Source organism: Pinus tabuliformis, chromosome 2_1 (assembly GCF_031772625.1).
Source record: "Pinus tabuliformis cultivar Carrire ecotype Pingquan chromosome 2_1, CPIR1, whole genome shotgun sequence".
NCBI lineage: Eukaryota > Viridiplantae > Streptophyta > Pinopsida > Pinales > Pinaceae > Pinus > Pinus tabuliformis.
This window is the reverse complement of record NC_142299.1, coordinates 882,936,460-882,954,858: the sequence shown is the minus strand read 5'-3', so window position 1 is coordinate 882,954,858 and position 18,399 is coordinate 882,936,460. Positions and strand designations below refer to the sequence as shown.

General features: G+C 40.9%; 1 pseudogene across 1 annotated transcript in view; it reads left to right on the top strand.

Annotated features, from left to right (window-relative positions):
* The first annotated feature begins 42 nt into the window (after positions 1–42).
* The window catches only part of LOC149203481 (bifunctional 3-dehydroquinate dehydratase/shikimate dehydrogenase, chloroplastic pseudogene), a 134,502-nt pseudogene continuing 116,145 nt past the window's right edge, over positions 43–18,399 (top strand). The window contains exon 1 of the transcript XR_016253703.1: positions 43–704. The product of XR_016253703.1 is annotated as a bifunctional 3-dehydroquinate dehydratase/shikimate dehydrogenase, chloroplastic pseudogene (transcript). The remainder of the gene's footprint in view (positions 705–18,399) is intronic.

The window sequence follows — 18,399 nt, the reverse complement described above, 5'->3', positions numbered from 1 at the left end:
ATGAAATCTGAAAGATACATAGGAACATGACCGCTTAAAAAAAATAGGAACGTGAAATCTGAATGATACTCAGGACCACATTGTCAAAATCGAAACATCAGACCCATCGTTACGTGCCAAATCAAAGCTAGGGAGAACCTAGCACAGATGATAGAAAATAGACGACTTGCCAAACCCGAGGCGCCTATTTACTCTGCCTTTCCGACAGCTGCCATGTGCCATCTGGGTTCTGTGCGAGATCAGGAAGAGACCATATTAATTCTCTGACGAATTGGCCAGCTTCTCATTTGGGTTCTCTGAATCATTTACAGAAAGAAAAACCCACAGATTTTTCGTTGTCCATAGCCTGAGATGAAGCATAAGGCTTAAGCAGCTGAAGTTCTCAATTTTGTGAAGAAACATTCTGCATCAAGGTCATATTATTGATATTGGTTCTTGATAGATCTTAATTGAACAGATTGGTTAGAGTGAGTATTTTGTGTGTTGTGTGTGAGAGAGAGAGCAATGGCACAAAATGGGTTCCTTGTCTGCACTCCTTTGATGGCAGAGACTGTGGGGGAGATGCTCAGCCATATGCAGCATGCCAAAGATGTTGGTGCAGATTGTATAGAGATCAGACTTGATTGCCTCAATGGATTTAATGCTGCAACTGATTTGGCACAGCTCTTGAAGGCCAGAGTTCTGCCTACTATAGTCACATACAGGTATTGCAATTTTGTATTTTGTGGTCTTCTTTTCGTTCTAGCTCTCCTCAATGGGCCTACAGTACAAATCTAGATAATTGCGGTATTCACAGTTGAGTGAAGGATTATATACAGGTACCTGAGTATTTTTGTATTCTTTGAATCACATGTGCAGTCCTATGATTCAAATAATCACATACTCTCAGACTGCACATAGAACCAAAATCAGAGCACAGATGGCAATAGTCTACTCATTCTCATTAAACGAAATACGAAAACATTTCCAATTCACAATTGTAAAGGCAATAGTCTACTCATTCTCGTTAATCAGAATATCAAAACTTTTACAAATCACAATCTGTCATGCTTTCTGTCACACTTACCTTCAATGCGCTTACCTGTGTTACTCATGCTTTTTCTTGAAACTTGAGATCCTCCAGCAGGTCGTGTCAGTATAAACTCAACAATGCTTTATTATTTTTTATTTTTTTTTGGAACGCTGCTTATGTTACTTATGGAACAAATAAGTATATCATAGGTAAGAAAATTACATCAATTCCAGGAAAATCCCACCCTAAAAAGGCCACAAAGACAAGCATATGCACCTGCACACCAAGAGGTAGAGACTCGACATCAGTATAAGAGACACTAAGTTTGACTTTCAGAAGCATTGCCACCTCCTGGTTAAAACTCCTCAAATCCCCAAATTAAAAGGGAGGCACCTCCTGAAAGGTAATTTTGCCAAGAGGAAGAGACTCAACATCACTATAAAACTCCTCAAATCCCCAAATTAAAAGGGAAAGCACCTCCTGGAAGGTAATTTTGCCAAGAGGAAGAGAATCAAAATCACTATAAAAGACACCAAGTTTGACTCTTAGAAACACTGCCACCTCCTGCTTAAAACTCCTCAAATACCCAAGTTAATGGGAAGGCACCTCCTGAAAAATAATTTTACATTGATGTTTCCACAGAAAGCCAATAGCAAGCAACTGTACTGAATGCCACAAGGAGTTGCAGTTGTCCATCCCGCTATCGGTTAATGCCTTATTATTGTTATGGATGTTCTTTTGTGTTGTCTAACTATTATAAGTTTTAGAGTTTTTAGCCAGAATCTGGCATAACAATTTTTTAGTCAAATCTTGATTTTTTGTTGTTTAAAATGTGTTTTTGATTGCATATATGGATTCAACACTTTAAAAAATTCCTGAAATACTCGGATTGTGGAGAGTTCGTAATTCAAACTTATGATTCCAAGAAATCCTTGCTAAATTCTGTGCAAATTCAACCAGAAAATATGCCCAGAAAACTTCCAAAATGTATAACAAGTAAACTACAACCTAATTAACCAGCCTGTATAGTAAACCTTATAACATCGTGGCTACTCAGAGGACTATATAGCGTGGCACAAACAATACTTCAATCATGTTTGGCAGCATGTTGTTAGGCTTATTTTTTTCGGTCAAACCCAGGGGACAACTGCATCAGAAAAATAATTCATTATACTTGCAATCGTTGTAGTTAATCCCAGCTTCATATTTTGACCTATAAAATCCCACTGATTAAGAAACTAACTAAGTATAGTCATTGGATGATTTTGAAAGAATCTTCTTGTTATTAGCCAGGTGTTGGAGTTACATAATTTTGCTCTAGTTTATCTATTATATATTTTGGATGGTTTTTTTGCCTATTTCCTGGTTTAATCTGCTTAGCTTTTTTGGTAGGAATTTGTTGGAATCACAAGTTCACGTTGTGAACCCTCCACAATCCAAGTGTCCCAGAAGTTTTTCGGGATGCTGAATCCATATATACAATCAAAAACCAATGTTAAACAACAAAGATCGAGATTTCACCAAAAAAAAAATTTCATTGTCATTGACCAAAAACTTCCAAAGATATAATGTTTAGATAAGATAAGATAATTATATTTATGTCCAACTAATGACCACAAAGTAGGTGAAAGGGACTGTTGAGTACATAGATGTGTATACAAAGCGGGAAAACCAAACAGTCTCCTATAAAAGATACAATGCATGAAGTAAATCAACATTTGGCCCTAGCAGAGAAGATCCAAGAGCTAATAGGTCTGAGGATCAAACCCATCTCTCCTAACATCTGAGGCTGAATGAATAACACTGAAGAAACTCAACAAAGTCTGTTGGCCCGATGAAGAGCCGATGGCAAGTGCAGACTGTCCACTAAATCATATCCTGGGGGGTTCACACGCTGCTGAATGCTAGAGGACCTAGTCTGTCTCCCAGGAATGGATCTGAGACGGAATTGCTGCTGAGATCTCGTGTGGCAAGGTGAGGTCCCACGGATCCTCACTGATCTGGAGTCTGGATACGTACTAGTATCAATTGATCTCTTGGTGCCCCTGTCTGAAGGTAGTACCCTGAAAAATGTCGTGATCCTCTGTGTGGGGTCTGGTCTGATGGGAGGCTGAAGAATATGCGCTTGGAACCTAAGACCCTCCTGCATATATAGGGCCAAACATCTTTGATCGGGGTACTTGAAAAAGTTGGCAAGGGTCTGAGAATCTCTGAACAAGCAATGAAACCTTCCTCTCATCTCGTAGTTGACAGGGCAACCCAAGGATGAAGTGCACCTCGGTCTCCACTTCTTGTAAATGACATACCTGGCAGAGTTTGTCTAGTCTATCCACCTGGTGGTTTGTCTCTACCCGAAGTCTATGAGAACCTACTCTGAACTGGCCTAGAGGAATGCAAAGAGTATGCATCCAGTGGTGAAACGTATACTGGGGTTGAACAATGAGCCCGTCTCTCAACTCCAAGAAGTGCTAAGCATAGAAGGCCATCTTTGGGCGCAACCCTCCTAGAGGATTGACCCAGGTGACCTGGACGAACTACCTGTAGATGTACTCCTTGATGATCTTGTTTAACTCCTGTCTAGTAGGTAAAAGGTGACCATGAGCATATAAGGAATATCAGAAAGGAGGGAGACAATCCAATTGAATTCCCACTGACTCTAAGAGGTTTGAAACTCCTGTAAACCAACATCTGGCTCAACCTGAGGCAGTAGAATGGGTAATAGTCTCAGAAGAGCAATATGCCAAGTAAGGATAACAGTCCCTACTCTTTATCGAGTCTGCCAAGCCCTGGACACGATGCAAGAATGAAACCAATCTGAAGACCATCTCAAGCTGAAAGGGCTGAGCTCCAAACTCTGCAAGGATGATGTGCTGTGACATTGTCAGTTTGCACCTAATGATGCGGCGGAGAAGAAGAATCTAGATTCTCTCAGCTGAAGCCCAGTCTGACTCAAGTAAAGACGGTCCCCAAATCTCTGAGCCATATAGAACAGTGGGACGAATCAAGGTGTCCATGAGGCTCATCTTGGATGAGATGTCCTGGAAGTGATGTCGAAAGCACTGTCTCTCGAGAAGGGCTAAGGATCCATATCCTTTGTTGATCCGAGGTTGAAGCGTTGGTCGCAAACTGAAGCGAGGACCTGAGAATTGCACCCCCAAGTAAGTATAAGTGATGGTGATCTTAATCTCCTCCCCTCTGAATAGAAAGTGAAGGTCTGATGTTTTCTTCACCCCATTGAAGATCATAACCTTAGTTTTACCAGGTTGACCATAAACTGTCGATGATCACAAAACAGAGCTAAGGCATCTAGCTGCCTCTGTAATCCTTCTGGGAATGAGGAGAGGAGGACCACATCATCAGCAAAGAGTAGAATAGATATCAGAACCCGGTGAAGGCGGCAACCATCAGTGTCCTAGATATGCTCGTGTAGAAATGCTTCCAACTTATCAATATAGATCCCAAACAGGGTAGGGGACAGTGGACAACCCTGTTTAACCCTAATAGTGCTTTGAATGAAATCAGACATCCCATGGGCCGCGTGAAGACGACCAAGAATGGACTCATATAGGCGCATAATAGCGGTCAATAGGGTTGCAGAGATGCCAATATCTCCGAGTCTTTGGAGCAAAGCCTCCCTTGGAACGGAGTCAAAAGCTTTCCGAAAATCTACGAAACAACAATAGACTTTCAAAGAGTGGTGTCACGCCTCCTCAATCACGGCGCGAAGGGTGAAGATGTGGTCAATGGTCTGATGATCCGGTCGAAAACCTGCTTGTCCCCTAGCTCTGAGTTGTCTATGCTCAAGGTCACTGGAGAGCTTCCTATGTAGAATAGTAGCATACAACTTTGAGAACGTGTGACCCACCATGATTGTTCTGTAGTTATTGGGATTTGAGATGGAACCTGATTTGTGGATCGGATGGATGATGTGGTGTGCCCATGTTGGTGGAAAACCTTCACGAACTACATGGTTGAAGAGATCAACCAAGTAGCTAACCAAAGCACGGAAACCGTGCTTAAAGAACTCTGCTTGGTAGCCTTCCTCATCGGCTTCTTTGCTGCTATTCATCACCCAAATGGCCTCTCTAATATCTCTGTCTGAGAATAGATAACAGGAAGAGGGTGGGGAGGTAACATGAATTTGGGCCTGCCCGGGAATATCATAAAGGTTGGAAGTGTGAGAGAACATGGATGTAGGGTTGAGGTCAGGTGGAAGAGGGGAGCGTCGGGGAAGGATGGTACGCCATAATTGTTTAGGGGAGTGGGCAAGGAGAGCAGAAAGTTCTCGTCTTCTATGGGAGACAAAGAGTCGTTTCTTGTGATGAAGGAGACGACGATAAGAAGCTTTGAGGTTGGAGTAGGAGGGTTGAGAGTGGGTGAAAGCATATCGAAGTTCTCGATGTAGAGTCTTGCATTCATCATCGTACCATTTGTTCATGGGGCAAGATCCAACTTTAGGGGAGATGGAAGTGGAATGAGTGGAGTGGGGGAAGGATTTGAGTGTTGCTTCCCAAATGGCAGTTGAAAGACAGGTGTATTTAGTGGAAGCAGAATCAAGCAAGGAGAATTGGGTTTTCGATGGGAGCATCTTGCGTAGGGTAGAGGAGAAAATGTCAGGGTCTCCTTCGTCAAATCGGAAGGTAGTTCGGGGTGGGCCCCGAGGGGAGGGATGGGGTGGAAGGGGAGGGTCAAACTGGAGAGAGAAGGAAAGAAGTGCATGATCAACAAGGGGGATGGGGGAGACTGAGAGATGGCGAATAAAAGGGAGCAAGTTATGGCTAGCGAGTACATAATCAACTACACTCGCACCCCCGCCATATGGCCGGCAAGTGAAAAAGTGAGAGTTTGGGAAACAGGGGAGACCATTTAGAATCAACAACTCCTGAGATTCCCCCAACTACAATAGATGTTTACCATAAACTGTAATGGGCCCTAAAGCATCATCTGACATCTGGTGAAGCCCTACTGAATCTGGATCTATCCCCTAGGTACAAAATACATCCTCTGATCGGTCGTGGAGAGGGATCTGGAGTGTAGGAATTTACAGGGTAAGTTCCTCAGACAGAACACCAAAGGACACCGCTCACAAACAGATCACAGATCAATACACCAATACTTTTGACGTGGTTAAAACCCTCAAAGAGGGAAACAGTCCACGGCCTGAGCCAACGCGGCCACTTCAGGCAATTTATTACTAAAAGAATGAAAATTTACATAAGCTTCTCTCATAGACGGGTTAACCTACAAATGACCCTCCATGCTCTTTAAATAGAGATCATGGACCAATCGGGTGTTAAGCCATGGATCAAGTGTCGGTAATACCGAGGAGAGAATGAACCGTCGGATCACTACATATTGTGACCGTCGGATTGTAAGTTACAAAATGTACATAGTAAAGAAACACACTTTACCTAACTCTATACTAGACCAAGTTATACTTAACTATTTCCTATGTGTCGGAATATCCTAACATCCCCCCTTAAGAACAACTTGGGATAGGATTGAAGGATTTACAAATATGACACAATAGGAGAAGGAAGAAGGCACTAGAGCCTATCCCCCCTTAGTGACAACTTCTTGAACTCCAACCATAAATCGAAGTTTAGTGAACTTCGCCTCTGTGAGAGCCTTTGTGAAGATGTCTGCAACTTGATCATCTGTTGAACAATATTGCACTTCAAGAACATGGTCGTGAATGAGCTTTCTGATGAAGTGCATGTGCAATTCAATGTGTTTGCTGCGCTGATGTTGGACTAGATCTTTGCATAGTTGAATGGCACTTTGATTATCACACCAAAGTGTAGTCGGATGTTGCTGCTGAAAGCCAAACTCTGATAGGATCTGACAAAGCCACAAGGCTTCCTTACTAGCTTCTACGGCACCACGATACTCTGCTTCTGCTGAAGAAAGAGAAATGGCACCTTGTTTCTTGCAAGCCCATGTAATAGGTCCTAAACCAAGAGTGAACACATAACCTGCAGTAGACTTCCGATCATCAGGGTCACCAGCCCAATCGGAATTAGTGAAGCCAACCAATAGAGGAGATGCTTCGGCACTGTAATGAATCCCAAACTGAACTGTACCTCGAACATAATGAAGTATTCTTTTAGCTGCTTTCCAATGACTTTCAGGTGGGTTTTGCATAAACCGAGCAACAAGGCCAACAGCAAAGGAAAGGTCAGGACGAGTATGGGTTAGATACAAAAGTTTTCCTACAAGTTGACGGTATAAGGTAGCATCAACTTGAGGAGAAGTACAAGTGGCTGAAAGTTTGACTCCAGACTGAAAGGGAGAAGGGGCTGGCTTACAGTCTTCCATGTGAAAATGGCGTAGAATATCACAGGCATACTTGGACTGGGAAAGGGAAATACCTTCCTTGGGTTGCAAGACTTGAAGACCAAGAAAATAATGTAAGTGTCCTAAGTCTGTCATTTCAAACTTCCTTTTAAGGCTAGACTTCACATGGTTTATAAGGTTGGGATCACTACCAGTCAGGATAAGATCATCAACATAAAGAACAAGAATGATAAGAGACTTGCCCACTTTCTTGGTGTAGACAGTATTGTCAAAATGACACCTAGAAAAGCCATTTTCTAAAAGAAAGTTATCCATTTTGGCATACCAAGCTCGAGGAGCTTGCTTGAGACCATAAAGGGATTTCTTAAGCCGACATACAAGGCTGGAGTCTGTATGTATAAAGCCAATAGGTTGTTCCATATAGATTTCTTCATGCAAGTCCCCATGCAAGAAGGCAGATTTAACATCCATCTGATGGACTTCCCATTTGAAAGAGGCAGCAAGGGAAAGAACAAGGCGGATAGAGTTCATTTTGGCAACAGGGGAGAAGGTTTCAGTGTAGTCAATGCCTTCAACTTGTGAAAAACCCTTAGCAACAAGATGAGATTTATGTTTATCAACTTTCCCATCTGGTCCATACTTGGTTCTGTAAACCCATTTGCATCTAACAAGTTTTCGTCCCTTTGGTAGAGGAACAAGATCCCACGTATCATTTGCCAATAATGAATGATATTCTTCATTCATAGCTGCTTCCCAACCTGGATGGCCTGAAGCTTCTGCAAAGGTGTCAGGATCATAATTCACTGAAGCTTGAGCCAGTAAAGAAGAGGCTCTCTCGAACTGAGAACGTGTATGTCGCTGATCTGTAGGATCACCCGCAAGATCACCTGCTGCATCCCGAGTAGCACGGACCCATTTTCGAAGCTGAGGAGCTAAAGGAGGATCCTGAGAAGGTGGGGGAGGATTTTCATCCTCGCTTTCATCATCTGAAGAAGAAATATTTTCAAAAGTAGAAGAGATAGGGAGAGGTGGCACATCCGCCGAACTAGGCTCGTAGGCTGATATATTTTCAGCAAACTTTACATCTCTTCTAATGATAACATTTTTGGACTTAAGTGGAATAAGTCTATATCCTTTGACATCTTCAGAATATCCAACAAAAATACATTTTTCACTCTTAGGTTCTAAAGCTTTATGTTTCTCATCTGGAATATGAGCCCATGCTTCACTTCCAAAAACACGAAAGTGACTTACATCTAGTTTAATTGAGCTCCATGCTTCTTCTGGAGTGATATTCTTTAAAACCTTAGTAGGAGTGCGATTTATTATGTAATTTGCACAGTTAATTGCTTCTGCCCAATAATTAAGACTAAGTCCTTTAGATTGAAGCATACAATTAGCCATTTCCTTTAAGGTGCGATTCTTCCTTTCAGCTACACCATTTTGTTGTGGAGTATATGGAACAATATGTTGCATTTGAATTCCATTCTCAGTGCAAAAGTTGATGAATTTGTTGTTAACATATTCTCCGCCATTATCAGATCTTAGCTTAAGAATTTGATGTCCAGATTGTTTTTCAACAAAGGCCTTAAAGGCCAAGAACATGTTAAATACTTCACTCTTGAGTTTTAAGAAGTATACCCAAGTGCGTCTGGAGAAATCATCAATGAAAGTTAAGAAATACTTGTAGCCAGAGAATGAAACAACTGGAAGTGGACCACATAAATCACTATGCACGAGCTGTAAAGGGGCTGAGGCGTGCCAAGAGGCACGTTTTTCAAAACTGTCCCGATGATGTTTTCCGAGTACACATACGGAACAAACACCATCTCTGCAAGATACCATTGGAAGACCTGTCACCATATTTTCTTTACATAGGTTCTGAAGAGAGCGATAGTTTAATTTACCAAATCGCTCATGCCAAAGTTTGCTCACTTCATCATTATGAGCAACAAATACTGAGGGAAGATTTGATGACCCAAAGTTGTGAAACTTATACAACCTTGTAGAATCATCAGCAATGCCAGTAGCTAAAATCTGTCTAGGATCTCTTAGGTCCTTAATTACAACATCGTGAGGTGAAAATTCAACGATTTTACCTTCACCTGAATGGGTTATCTGATATACAGATAGAAGGTTGCAGGATAAGGTTGGAACACATAATACATCATTAAACTGACCATTGTCTATATGAACAGTTCCAGTCCCTACAACACTAAGAGATCTATCATCACCAACATATATATTTTTGGTGTTACAATCATTTAAAGAAGAAAACATGGCTTTGTTTTTGGCCATGTGATAAGAAGCTCCAGAATCAATGAGCCACTCATGAGAATGAGAAGAAGAAGATACATTTAGTGCATAGCCAGACCGAGATGCTTGACAACCACATGCAGAAAGTGCCATTCCTGAAGATGAAGTTGAAGTTGAAGAGTGCTCCAAATGGATGTTATGCTTCTTCATTGCTGCTTCCAAGGCTTCCATCTTCTTAAAGCATTTAGATTCTAAGTGGCCATCTCGATTACAAAAGTTGCAATGTCTATCAGTCTTCTTCCCTTTGTTTTTATTTGTCTTATCATTTTGTTGAAATGATTTTTCATTTTGAGGCTGAGATCGCTTAGGACCCTTGTTTGGTTTAGGACCATTCCTTTTAGGATACAACTTCTTAGGATTCTTTGGATTTGGTTGCTGCTGGGCGGCTAACGCTTTCTTAGAAGAGTTTCCAAGATTAAGAAGACCAAGGTGTAAGAGTTTTTCTTGTTCTCTTATTAAAGAATCACAAAAAGAATGAAAGGAAGGGGACTTGTAGTCTTGTCCTTGAGAAATGAAGGCTTCTCTTGTAGAATGGAAGGTGGAAACAAACACAGAGTAGGCTAGTCCCAACTTAGTAAGAATGGAATAGATAAGGTTACTATCTTCTTTCTTAACCTTAACACCTTCCAAGAGAAGTATAGGGGTCTTGAACTTGGACAAAAAATCTTCAATGCAAGAAAAATTATTGGGGTCCAATGTAAGCAACTCATTTTCAAGTTGATGGGCTCTAAGTTCATTTTTTTTATTCCAAAAACTTTAGTAATCTGTTTCAATGCTTCATCAAGAGTATCAAGTTCTGCAATATGGAATCTAAGATCTGGAGAAATAGACATCCCTATCAACCCACGTGCTTGATCTTGCCTATTTTTCCATTTAGCTGCCTTATCTTCATCTTTCGGTTTGGTTTCTTGGCCTGTGGCTATTCTGTAGAGACCTTTACTTCTAAGTAAATCCACAATGTAGGACCACCATTGGAAGTATTTGGTGCTATCAAGAATAACTTGGCATGGACTTTCCATTTTAATAGAAACTGAAGCTATAGATGCTGAAACTAAGTGTTCCAATGGAAAGATCTCGAAAAATTAGGCTGTTTAAAAAAAAAACGGTTCTGAAAACGGCTTCCGAATGAAGAAGTTATGGCTTTTTGAAGAAAATTTGATGAAGATGCCAACGAAATGCGGGAATGTGCGGAAATGAAAAATCCGCCTTCACAAAAAGGAGACTTGAACTCAAGACCTCTACTCTCATAAATTAGCTTTGGACCAATTGAGCTATACAAAAAGTTTGAGAGAGAGAGAGAGAGGGGGGGGTTGAAGCTTTGGTTTGCATGCTTGCTTTGAGAAAGCTCTTTTTCCCTACAAAACAAAAAAGACAAAACCCAACACGGATATACAAAAAAAAAACGAACCTTACGGCTCGAAGTTAGCTTTAGCCGGAAACTAAATATTTTCCTCAATGTTTCTGATTTTCCGAGATCACACTAAAGCGCAGCGGAAAAGAGCATATGCATGAGAAAAATCCTTCCTTTCTGTTTCTGATTTGCCCAGATCGCACAGAGTCACGGGGCAAAGAGCATACGCAGAAATGAAAGGTATAGATCCGGTAATAAAAAAAAGCTAAATAAACCGAAACCGAAATAAACAGAGAGAATATAACTGTAAACTGCAAATAAACACTGTATACCTCCAAATCTTAAAAATGACGCAGCTAGGGCTACTGGAAACCTTTTCGCGTGAAACGAAAGGGGTTCCTCACTGGAACAGATGCTCCCAACACAACAGAGCAGTCCTCTCGGCCCGAAAGTAGTCAGAAACAATAGATCTAGGAAACGGTAGTCGGATACAGTTCTATCGGCTTCAGATTTGGATCACCAACGGACACGGCCCTCAAATAGCTCTGATACCATGTAGGAATTTACAGCGTAAGTGCCTCAGACAGATAACCAAAGGACACCGCTCACAAACAGATCACAGATCAATACACCAGTACTTTTGACGTGGTTAAAACCAGTGTTTTACAACCAGGACCAGGACTCCGACCAGGCCGAGGATCGACTCCGACTCCGACCAGGATTCGGTAATGACTCGGCCTAGTCGATTTCAATGACTCGGTCGTTGTAAAAAATACATTAAATATTTATTTTTTTTATAAAAAAACATAATTTTAAATATTTTAAACATAATTTTAAAGATTTTCATTCATGTTTCCAAACACATAGCATTATAATATAGATGGAAGACAACATATGATCAAAGTAGGCTCATGATCTGAGCTTATACTTAAAGAATCAACTCAAGTGCTAATCACTAATATATGAAGTCGATGCAAGTGGGTAGTAACTTATGAAACCTTGTATTCTAGACTTAGGGAACCTGGTTGCTGTTAGAGAAGGTCCCTTTGTGTTGGATTCCCCAACCTAAAGTGAGGGGCAATAGTTATTGAGGTGACAATGACAACTCCTGTGAGTTACACTTGAGCTTAGTACCCCCTTGTGTTGGATTACCCAACCTAAAGTGAGGGGAAGTAGCTGTTGAGGTGACAATGACAACTCCTATGAGTTACACTTGAGATTAGTAACCCCTTGTGTTGGATTACCCAACCTAAAGTAAGGGTAGGTAGTTGTTGAGGTGACAATGACAACTCCTGTGAGTTAAACTTGAACGTGGTACCATGTGAAGGCTTTGCACTAAGGGCTGCAAGTTTGGGTGATAACAGGGACAATACTAATAAGTCAAACAACTAAGAGGAGGATTGGCAGTTACCCCAAGGGCTGTCAATTAGATCAACACTATCTGATTAGTTAAATCTGTGTTTTCCTTCTCTCTTTCTCTATGCATTTCTAGCGTAAATTAGCTGAACCCCATTAGACAACTTATAAGTTATAACTATGTTTAATCTATCAGAGTTATCCATAACATCAATTAGCATAATCTTAACCCACAAAGTTCCCACAAGAACAAACTGCCATACAATTATGTATGTCTGTATACTTATGTGCTTAACTCTCGAGATTCAATAATTGATTATGGTTATGATGCTTCACATAAGAAAATGTGGGAAAAAGACTCTGCTTTTACGATGCTCAACCTCTGGATCTTTCCAAAGGTCAAGTTTTCAATTCTGTGTTGAACATTAAAGAAATTTACCAGAATTAGGCAATATTCCCCTTACTCTACTCCATATTATCCTCAGATACCTTCTTCCCTACTCTATTACATAGCAAATGCAATAAATTCTCTTTAATTTCTAATCGTTAAATGAGAAACCAAGAATGTCAAAAATGGCAAAGGACAAATTGGATAAACTAAACCTCATGTTCTGTGCACAAAATTATCCAGCCCAGCACGGATACCATAAATTTAGTAGTAACACTTATCTGCCCTTCCAGACATGCACACAGCCAAAAAATCACTGCTAGCCAGGACAACTTGCACAGTAACTACATCAGAGTTCTATCATCACTGAATGGTGAGCCATTTTCAGCATTATGCCAATTTTTTGACATTGACATCATCAAGAACAAGACAATCCAATATCAGCATTCATCTCTTTCACAAGGTCCTAAATTTTTGTACTGGCTACAGCTGAAAATCAAAATTCATCGATTGCACTGAAGCATCAGAAGTGAGATCAGCATACATAAGGTAGAATTTCTGCAGTTTATTTTTACTGACTTCAAATACAGTGATTAATACCTGTACAAGAAACAACAAACAATCAGATCAACCCACTGTGTCCTCTCTGTAAATTACAGTTGAGATTTTGTATTCACAATCAAATACATGTCATTGAATTAAATTCACATGCCTCCAATTATAAAGTGTTGAATTAAATTCACATGTTTAACGCTGCCCAGCCGCTTTTTATTGACCCGGCCTGGTCAATGCGGACTCGGCCTGGTTGACCGAGTCAGCTATGACTCGGCCTGGTCATTAGATGACTAGGCCGAGTCATAGTTGACTCGGCCAAACTGGCCGGTTACTTGGCCTGGTCGCATTTTTTTTTTCCGACTCGGTATGACCAGGCCGTTTCCGAGTCAACTCGGCCTGGTTGTAAAACACTGGTTAAAACCCTCAAAGAGGGAAACAGTCCACGGCCTGAGCCAACACGGCCACTTCAGGCAATTTATTACTAAAAGAATGAAAATTTACATAAGCTTCTCTCATAGACGGGTTAACCTACAAATGACCCTCCATGCTCTTTAAATAGAGATCATGGACCAATCGGGTGTTAAGCCACGGATCAAGTGTCGGTAATACCGAGAAGAGAATGAATCGTCGGATCACTACATATCGTGACCGTCGAATTGTAAGTTACAAAATGTACATAGTAAAGAAACACACTTTACCTAACTCTATACTAGACCAAGTTATACTTAACTATTTCCTATGTGTCGGAATATCCTAACATGGAGATCTCTAGTGCAAACATCGAAGTCACCTAGGAGGATGACTTCCCCAACAACACAGTACTAGGTGATGTCGGTGTACAAGTCTATAAAGGGATCCCCATTTGAGCCATTATGGACAACAAATGGTGAAGAGGCTGGGGGGAAGTAACAAACTGCAATGTAGATGTCCCTCGGAGGAGAGACTCCGACGCTAATCCAAATCCACATAAACTTGGCAAACTCATCTTCGGCTACCAAAGATACCCTGTTCCGGAGTGAGTCACTAGCCAAACAAGCAACTCCACCTGATCCTCTGACCCCTCCTGAGCTCCTCATCTCCTGCCTGCAAACTGAGATCCAATGGTAACCTGCAATATCTGGGAGGGGTCGAACAAGGCTCGCATGAGTCTTGGTCACGAAGAGGATGTCAGTTGATTCGAGAGCATCATACAAGAGTCCTGGCGATGACCAAAAAGATCCATTGCCATTCCAACAACGGATAGAAATGCCTGTACCCTGTCGCCTCCCCAAGCGGGCCCGTCATTTGGAACCTCCAGTTCGGGGTTTCCACCCAGGTGGGAAGGAGTCCCGAATGACTGCCCAGAGATTCTTGATAACCGCCCATTTCCCTGCCTGTCGTGCTGCCATAACTTGTTCTCTAGATTGTTTAAGTTCCACAACCTGTGCTTGAGTGAGGTCCTCGTCCAAGAAAATCCTGTTGGGAAGAGAAAACAACTTCCACTTAGCCCTGAGGGTGCAGAGTTGATCAAATGCAGTCCGAAACCTGAGGAAGAGAGTGGAGTCATAGCCCAACCAGGCTCTGTCCAAAGCTATATCGAGGAGGCTAAGGGTGTCCCGAAGGAACCTAGCCCCCACTTCCATAGGATCCAGAGAGGGGTGGGGTAAGGGGTGACCTCTCACCTTGAGATTCAATTCTCTTGCCCGTCTGTTACGTTCTTCCCCAAGTTTTGCTTGCACCACTTCCTCAACTACTGCAAGAGGGATAGGAGTTTTATCCTTCCCTCGAACCACCTGTACCCAAGAATTGATGTGTGTCTCTATTTCTTGTTTGAAGGTGGCTTGTTGGGATCGGATTTCTTCTTGCTTGCTTTTAAGGTCAAGAATTTCTGCATGCAGTGCACCATTTGGAGGATGGAGAATTTCCTGCTCTTTAGTTTCATGTAACATATTCTTAAGGGATAAATTATCCCCCTCCACCTCTGAAACTTTGACAAAGAGGGTGTGTATTTCTAAACGGAGTTGCTTGTTTTCAGTTTCGAGAAATTCCATTTTCCGCAGCATTTGTTTTACCAAGGCTGTCCAGAATGAGAAATCAGACTCCGAGCTGACTACCACTTGCTCTTGCTGGTTTTCAACAACTGATAATTCAGCAAGGCTAAACATGTCATCTTGGCACAATTCGTCTTGTTGCACGAATCCAATCCCTGGATTTGGAACCCATTCTTTTGTCTTTGTCTGTTCCTCAACAGTAAGATTCATCAAAGGATTTAGAGAAAACCCGTCTACCGCCATCTTGGTATTAGAGTCACTGTCAAATTTAGTGGGTAGATTCTGTCAAACACTTGACGTGCATCCTTGGGCTACCTGTTTTGTTTCAGTAATCTGCCCTGCTCCTCACTGTTGCTCTGCTGTTGCTATCTGCTGCCTGTCGCTGTTTGCCTACTATCTACTGTCTCTGTCTGTTCCAACACTATGGCTAAGCGGGCGCTGCCTCAGAAGAAAACCCGTCCTGGAAAATGCAAATGACGTCTGTTACATATTACACTGAAACCAACTTGGCCCGATGCTAGCGCAGATACCTGGAATCTGTTTCCTCAACGCCGCTTCTACACTCGTTACCAGGGAGTTCGTTCTGCTTCCGTTGCAGGAAAATGTAGAGTATGTAGTGCAAGAGCACGAAGGCTATGGTCAGGCCTTTGTATTCTCCGAGGACCAGCGGCTGGACTAAAAAAAGCCATAGCCACTATGGCTAAGCGAATGTTGCCTCAGAAGAAAAGAAAGAAAACTCGTTGTGGAAAATGTCAGAGTGAATCAATCAAAAGCTAAATCACGACGTTGAGCGAAGCAGCCAAATCCAAGCTACTAAGCTCCAATAACCTCTTTTTTGGAAAGTTCAGGGCATTTTATCTCTAGGTATCTTCTGAAACCAGATTGAAGAATGCTCAGCAACACATCATTTATTGTATTTTGAAATGCCAGTGTAATTGCAATTCCTTGGCACCTTCTTTGATCACAATGGTTCCTTGGCTCCTTCCTCCACTTCCTCGCTTATCATTGTTATACTATGTGAGTTTTAGTATTTATGTTCATGCGTGGACTAAGAATGAGAAGGGTGATTTAATTCATTATTAGGCGATGCAATTTCTCATTACCTAGTAGAAGAGTAGGTGATGTAACTCCCAATTACTTAGTTTCATCAAGGTAAAACTCTTAGTTTCATAGTTTTATGTTATCAAACAAATGAGCAATGCCAATATATGGCTAGTGTTCAATAAATAGATTGCAACATGTTGGAACCAGGTCGAGTTCTCTGTGTCTGTTATGATCTCCCCTCTTGGCGATCACAGATACAAGCGGGTCGATGCATTATTATTTTGACAAGATAAACAAGGAGATAGGACACAATATTTAACTTCATGTTGTTAAACGATTGCACAATAAAAACAAATGGCTACTGCTCATTAATTAAATGAAGCTATTTAGGAACAAGGTTCAAATCTTGTGGTGTGTTAGGATTCCTCTTGTGAATTTTCCTTAGAAGAGGCCATGTTTCATCCTAGGAAAATTTAAACAAAATGCATTCTTCCTACCCGAGGCCAAAGAAGTCCAGTTTGCAGAAAATACGGGTTGAAAGTATTCCTCTTGTGAATTTTGCTTAGAAGAGGCCACGTTTCATCCTAGGAAAATTTAAACAAAATACATTCTTCCTACCCAAGGCCAAAGAAGTCCAGTTTGAAGAAAATACGGGTTGAAAGTATGTTAATGTATCCTATTCCAAATTCAAATGTTTTCAAGGGCTTTATGGCTTTATTGCTTTGATCATGTTCATCTGCCCACCAGATTGTCTGATCTTGTTACCTCTTAATAAGTGCTTACCCTAGAATTTAGCAGGTCTAAACTATAATGGGATGCATATCTAATGTATATATGCCAAAGGACTTATATTTTTGCCGATAACTCCCAGGAAAAAAAGGTTTTATCTAAAGGTCTTGCATTTAAATCTTCCTTGGGCTTAGAAGCTAGATTTAAGGGGTATCTATTCAGCTGAAGGTACCTCAGAGCCCCGATGAACACTTAGAAACTGCTACTTGAGGTGGTTATCATATTCAGCTAAAGTTGCCTCAGAATGCTAATGAACAGCTTGAAACTCTGTAAACTCACCCATGAACCAACACATTGGTGTGTGTAATTTTTTTTTTGAAGGAAATATTAAGACTCTTTGAAGACTGAAAATTTATAATTGGCTAAAAGATTGAAATAATATGATTCCTGTCCTCATAAATAATAATTTGTTATTCTTAAATTTACTAATATGGTGCCAAGGTGAAGCAAAAGAGATGTTACATCTAATTCTATTTTATTCTATACTTTTTCTCTTTTATGGTTAGGAGTTTCCATTCTCTAATAAATAAGCAAATTGTAGCAACGTGTGTGAAGTAGGTGATTGAGGCCCATACTTGAAAGTGTTCTCCCTTCTTTTAAGGCACCCTCTCTTTATTGAGCTGAGAGGAGAGGTGCTCTCCAACCTAGTATGGTACAGATGTTATAATGTAATGTGATGTAATGTGATGTAAATAAAAATAAAAATAAAATAAAATAAAATAAAAAGATTATTGTAATGTAATGTAAACATTTTAACTTGTCAAAATAAAATAAAAAAAATAGAAGTAAAAATAACAAAATAAAAATAAATCTATAAAAATAAAATAATGCTAAAAATAAAAGTAAAAATAACACTATAAAAATAAAATAATGATAAAAATAAAATGACCCAGGGTATTGAGAACCGATGGTATTCATGTGGAATATAGCATATTTAAAGGGGCACATTAAACTAGCCTAGATCCATCTTAACTATGGATCTACCAAGCACCGAGAGGGATCAAATCTCTTGAGATGCACCCTCACCTTATTAGTAACCCGGAAAGAACAATAGTGGGAGTAGTAGAGCCCCCTCATTATCCCACTAAGATGAAAATGGAAAGGGGGAAAGAGGAGAACAAAAGTCAGGACAACCTCTTTTTTCCTACCATTACCCAACTTGTTTTCCCCTATCATTATGCTAGTGGGATGGTAGGACGAGGTATCTGGCCTTTCCTTTATCAATATCATTAGGGAAAGGGCCAACCTTGCAGGGAAAAGA